Source organism: Pinus tabuliformis, chromosome 6, assembly GCF_031772625.1.
Source record: "Pinus tabuliformis cultivar Carrire ecotype Pingquan chromosome 6, CPIR1, whole genome shotgun sequence".
Classification (NCBI taxonomy): domain Eukaryota; kingdom Viridiplantae; phylum Streptophyta; class Pinopsida; order Pinales; family Pinaceae; genus Pinus; species Pinus tabuliformis.
The window spans coordinates 111,518,815-111,525,735 of NC_142292.1; positions in this window are offsets into that span (position 1 = coordinate 111,518,815).

Here is a 6,921-nt window from a genome sequence, read left to right on the forward strand (position 1 = left end):
GCATTCAAAGGGGTGGGCATTACTAGAGGTCCATACCTGGCAGCTATGATTCTTTCCATTTTGGTAGGTGCTTGTGGGCCTGCCATAGCTGTGGTGGCTATAGGAGTACTGGAAGTCTGAATGACAGAAGGTTGAGGAGTGACTGATAGGACTAAAGGGGTATGATGGATAAGGGGTGAGGTTTCCTTTGGGCTTACAACAAAAGGAGAACCTAAGGAATAAGGAGCTTTATGAATCTCTAAGATTTTTTCTTCACTGCTAGTGTTAGATGCTATACTCTCAACATGTATTTATTCTATTACAGGCCTTTCTTGAAGAGATATAGAAGATTTTTTAGATTTACCTGAACCTGATGCTCCTTTCTGCAATACCTTTCTTTCTTTGATGATTTTTTCAGGGTCAGGCACTAGATCATCTTGTGGCTTCTGAGGATTTCTCCGAGTATGCCTCCCAAACTGAGCCAGAACTATGAAGTGGAGTTGCCAAGAGTTTTGGCCTCCAGTAGAGTCACCAGATAATGATTACAACCAAAATAGTGTCCAGACTTTGTTTATCATCAAAGCTGGGTCTGTGTCATCTCCCAGGGAAGCTGAGCTTCAATCTCCTCTCCCCGACAACGGCATCAATTATGTTATCACTCCAGGAAGCTCTCCTATGGTTGTGGCTCAAAGATGCCTGGTAACATGTAATCTTCGATATTGTTCTCGGAACTATCGGAATGGATGATGGTTTGGATCAAGCCAGATAACCGTTTCGGCTATGTTTAACTCAAGACATGCATGAACACCCTCAGCCTACAAGGCTTTAGACCACTAATGCTCAATAGTTTGTAGATTAAGTGAATGAATGGAGAATACTAACCATACTAGCAGATACATACATAAACATATGATGGCCAACTACAAAAAGTAAATGAAACTTGCAAATCTAATACATCAACGTAGAGATAAGATGACAGTTATCTGGCATTAGACACAAAAGAAACTTGAACAGCCTGTTCAAGCACAAGCTTAGAGCAGAAGGGAAATTGGGATATTGAACATATAACAACAAAAGAAGCTTGTATTACTGGAATGAAGATGAGAAGATGCAAGGAACAAAGTATCTACAGTCTCCAGAAGTTGAACCCTGATTACATCTTACTTTCAACTATTTATAGCTCTTTACAATGCTCTCGAGCTTTTTAGGGCTGGAGGTGTCTTAATCTATCCCCACTGTCTTTAACTGCTTGATTGCGTACAAGGACACAATTCTCCTTCCATCACAAAAACAATAATTAATTCTGGTACAGCGCTGCCCTGTTAGGTGGCTGGCTTGATTGTGCCAGTGAGGCTCCATGACTGTTTAATTCTGTTTGCTTGTATCGTGCTGCGTCCTTTCTCTTTCAGCCATACCTTCTGTTAATTCAGTTCAGCGGCCTGATTGTCATGATACTGACAGAGTCAACCACCTCCCTCCTCGGGTAACTGATAGGAAGTAGAGTATGAGGTGCATGGGCGGTTGGACGTGCTAATTAGGAAGAATAAAGTAATGGCAGGATGGTGGAGGACAAGCGGGTAGCTGTTGGATGAATTAAATCAGACGGACAAAGTAATGGCAGGGTGGCGAAGGACAAGCGGGAGCGATCATGAACGAGGGCCACTGGATCGGAAGAAATGGACGGAGGAGATCGATTGCATGAGGCTTGCAGTCTTTGGTGGGAGCAGAAAAGTCTGAGCCGTTGGATCTTGGGTGGACAGATCTGACGGTGATCGGGTGGAAGAAGTGCTCGGTGGATAGCGCCAAGGGTTGTTTTGTTTGGGTGGTTATGGTCCCTATCGGGCTCTCATCGGGCGGTAAGCGGTAAAGGGTGGAGTCCACCCGATGCCACTCATTGCACGCCACATAGTGGAGGAGGAGAGAGAAAAACCGCCTTTATCGGGTGGGTATTCCTCTCTCTAGTTGCCCGTGCGATAAGAGCAACAACCATTAGATCTAGCAACAGTGATCTAACGGCGGAGATCAACCGAGAATATCTCATCGATCGAGTGAAACGCAGGCTGTCAGATCGGCAGGGAGAGATCGTCGGCGGAGGGACACGGAGGTACGGGGTGTTCTCGAGCAATGTGCGGAAGGCGTGTATGACATAAAGGTACGGTTTTTCGGGGGTTTTTGGGTTAATTTATTTAAGTCTAAGGCGGAAGAGGGTTTCATTATGAAGTGAGGGTTAGGTTAAGATATGAGCAGAATAGAATGTAAGTGGAAGAGTAGGGAGAGTAGAGTGATGGCCCGTGTGGGGCCCCTTCCAGGACAACAAAGAAGACCATCTTCTTCCTTTAGTCTTCAAACTAGCAGCGCTGCACCTCAGGGCTAACACACTTCAATCTTTGATCCAAATCCGAGGGCATTTCTCTAGGCTTCATCATGATCTCCTTGAATCCCACAATGGATTGTGCTTGAGACTTAGGTCTACTGAATTCCCTATTCATCGCAATTTGGATATCTGCCAATGCGGACGTTGGGTTATCAGTATTGTACTTAATGTGCCACGTAAGTGCACGGTCCTGCAAAGCACTAACCAATGTTTCTTTCTTCATTTGATCGTCCGTGATACCCTGAGCTTCCCATACAACCTTCGCAACGAACCAAAATTGGTTCGGATCTTCATTTCCTACACCCTTGAACACAGGTAGCTTTATGGAGTTCGCCATATTGAACAGTGGTGGAGGTGGTGGTGGTGTGGGTGATGGGGTAAGCGGTGGGGGTGAGGATGGAGGCGGTGTGTATCGATGAGATGAGGATGGAGGTGGTGTAGGTATTTGCGAGAAACCTTGCCTTATCAACTGAATAGCGCTCAGCGGAGAAGCCTATGATGCTCCGTCATCATCACTCAAAGGAGGCTCAATCAGCAGGCTATAGTCAGGACCTTTTCTTCCTCCGTCCCTGAAAGACCTTCCCCTTTGCGTAGCCCCAAACATCAAGGTAACTGCATGACCCTATTTTCCAACAAGAGCATCTTAATCCAAGTATTTAATGATTTCAAATACTTACCTTGCACCCCCTTGAAGAAGCGACGCTCTGCTTTGCTGTAATTGACCAAAGTATCGACCGCGAACTCTGTCACAAACCCTCTTATGATACAGTTGAACCAATGATCGACAGCGTGCGTGATCTTATCTTCAGAGGCTTCCAATTTCTGCACTAACTCCGAGGTCTAGACAATTGGATTGTCAAGCCTCCACCTTCCTTGGCCATCTGCCAACTTTGCGATCCACTTGTATAATTCAACCGGGAAGGAACAGAAGAAGATTTCGTGAATTTATGCGTACAGATATCTGTCAAACCACTCTTCTTTCGCCAATCGCGGATTCCTGTTTTCTTGCACCGCGAATTCATGGATCTTCCTATCCAACCAGTCTTCAATCTCCTTCTTAGTTGGATTCCAATGATGTGACATCACACATCTCGTTATGCAGATCCCAGTCCCGACAATGGAACCATTTGTTGGCTTGATGGGCCCTGACCCAGGTTCAGCATTAGTCAGCCAAGAAAATCCCTACACTATTGGCCCTTTCGACATCAACCTGCGGAGTGCAGACTGAAGTCTCACTCGAAGCAGTATGGGGGGATGCAGGAACCAAGTTTCTACACCCTGAGATGGTTGTGATGTCAGTTTTACACCTTAACTTTGCCTTCACGTAGATCGATAAGCCTTTAGGGCTTATCGATGTACTTTTTTATTAGTCTTTCAGAACCTCCGTGAAGGCCTGCAATCGTCCTTCACATAACCCTAACAAGTGATTCAGGCACTTATGCACCTCTGTAACTACTTTGCTGTATAATTTCCCGAATTATCTTAAGTGTTTTTCAACTCTATCATGCAATTAGGATTATCTTTGCATAAACAGAGATCTCTACTTGTGTTCATATAACAGAGGAAAACATATAGATTCGCGCATCAAATTAGCAATAAAACATAAACCCAGTGCTTAACATAACATAATCACATGCAATTGATAGAAGTAAAATACATAGTAATTTCAGAATACTCTTCTTTATTGATGATCCAGATTTCCAGTACAGACTCTAACTACCCTGCGCACATAACTACAGGGGTCCACGCACTCAATTGCGGACTTCTACCCTAGGCCTCTGCGCACTTAGCTACAGAGCCTCTTTCCTATGCTAAGACTCTCACTCTTAGCACTCTACGGACTCATCAATGACTCTATCTATCCCCCTCGCTATCTTAGACTCCTTTAAGACCTCCTTTTTATACAATCCTATGGTCCATAGACCAAGGGCAGATCTCATCAAGCTGACACAACCAATCTAAACTAAGGGTGAAAACCCTTTTTGACTCTTGCTATCTTCGCGCTCCGTGATCACAAAATGCGGAGACTTTACATTTCTTTATACAAAATTCGAGCTCTCTGTCCCAAAACTTGGGCTTTTAACCCCAAAATTGACCCCAGGGGACCCGTTCCCAAAAGTTATTCTTCCTCTAAAACATGATGCATATGTTTGCATTAGGCCCTAGGTTTGGCATGTAATAATAGAGTAATTTGAAACAAATTTTTATGGTTGTAGGTAACAACTGGTTCTTGTGCAGCATTATTTTTCCACCATTTTTAATGTTATTAATTAAAAAGCTAGTGAAACACTGAAATGATGAAATCTAGCATTAGGCGCCACTATGAGGGTATTAACATAATTATAAATTATTTTTTAGTGCATAGGTATTCATATATAATAGTGTGGAACTTTCATCATATCAAAATAGGTCAATCAATCAAATGTTATCATTGAAGTAGATAAGCATAAAGTCATTTAAAATACCATGTGAGGTGCCACAATACTAAAAGTTACATCCATGGTTGCTTCAAGATTGGGAGAACTAATTTCTTCCCAGCTCAATGGAAGTGTATCCTCTCGTAACATCTATAAATGCCAAAAAAACAAAAGTGAAAGAGAAGTAATTTAAACTTACATTTATCGAATATTTATCAATTGTACAACTAAGTATATAACCAATCGGATTTAGCATCATTTAAAAATTGCACTAATTTATCTATAAAGCTATTGTGGATATGATCCTCCATTAGGTCATGGCAAGTATGCCTGCAATAAAAGCATATATGTGGTGCTACGTGACTTCAACCTGAAAGAATGGCCTGGCTACATGGAGTCAATGGTCTATAATTAATGTGGCTTGAAGGCCCTACAACTGGGGGTTTAAGACACTGGTGAGCTCCAGTATTGTAGCAATAATGCTACAACTCCTGGGGCTTCCTGTCTCTCATTTTATCAACCCGGTAGTTCGTACAAACTTGGAAGCGACGGTGCTGTATGCACAAGTACTAGCTCTTGTCGCAGCTGTCACTTGGTCAGCTGGCACAAGTCCGCTAGGGCTCAAGCCAACTTCTATAGGCTCACAGAAGAAGCTTTATCAATGATGGACGAAAGCTAGCTCAAAGGAGACTAATCTACTTGACAAAAACGAACTGAAAGCAAATCAAAGCATGTAAACCTAGGAAACCCTAATTTAACTAGTCTAACCTCTATAATGCAAAGAATGTGAAGGAAACTTCTACCAATGCTGCTGTTACCTCTAATAAGTGAAAATGCATGGATCTAAGCTGCTTGCATCATAAAAGACATGTTTTTGTATTTTTCCTTTAAGTGTGTGGAATGATTGTGATTGTGTGCTAATTAGGGTTTGGTTGTGCAGATGGGATGGAGAAGGAAGGAGAACGTGGGACAGGTTGGGAATGCTAAGAGAGATCCTTAGGGATCCTTAGCATCCATCCACAGAGGTTCCTCACATTCAGGAGCTCAGCAACCGAGTGAGTGGCCTCCTACAGGATGTCTGCAGGGGATCCTACAGGATACTTAGAGGTTTCTACAGGATGTCTATAAACTGCTACAGGATGACCTACCGTGAGTGTTTGAAGAGATGGAGGAGTGATGGAATGGTAGGGGGAGATGTGCAAGGTGGTAATGAGGCTGGTGATGGCTCTAGAAGTGGAGGAATGAGATGAGAAATGAGTGTAGGGAGTAGGTTGGAAGATAGAGGGCTAGGTCAACAAAAGGCTAGGAAATGAAGTTACGTGAGGAGTGGAAGACTTCGGGAGATAACAGAGCGGGGTAAAGGTCGAGGAGATGTGTTGCATGCGTGATCAAGATGGAGAATGAAGTAATGGACGAGAGAGGGCAGTGCAAGTGAAACAAATGCTTGTGACTGTTACCAAACCGAAAATGCATTAACCTAAACTACCTGTGCTTGTAAATTCAATGAACAGCAATCCAAAACGCGAAGGAGAATGTGCATGAAGCTGTGGTAAAGGAGTGTGGTGCAGGTGTGAATGACAAGGAAGCATCTAACATAACGTGACTGTGTTTGCAGCAATCATGAAATAAAGAAATGCGTGTTTTTGGTGGTTAGTCATGGACTGCACCCCAATCCCAAATGAGACGGTAGTGAGCCTTAACAACCCTTTTTGTTGGAGCTCCAATGGACTATATCTATCCTCTGCTACACTAAACAACTGTGAACAAACTCACCATAAGCAAATCCTATCTAACTCATGAAAAAGACCAACTTAACAACCTGTAATTCGAATTGCATGTGCAAATGAAAAGCTCAAAGTGCTGAAATGAAATGGAAACAACACTACAGCAGAGGGGATCTATGGCTCTTAGGTTGGGCCCTAACCTGAGAGCTATAGTCTCCTTAAGAAACTCAGAACTAGATCACAAACTGCCTTGTTTATTCATAATCTGATGTCATGCCAAATTGGCTTACAAAAAGGAACGAAAACTGAACTGTGCTCCAAAATTACAATAGCAATACGAGAGTTTCAACAACCTATCCAAGGCTAAGGCCTCTATACTTATACAAAAACGATGATCCAACAAGTATCCTTGATTTTAGGAGCTCGG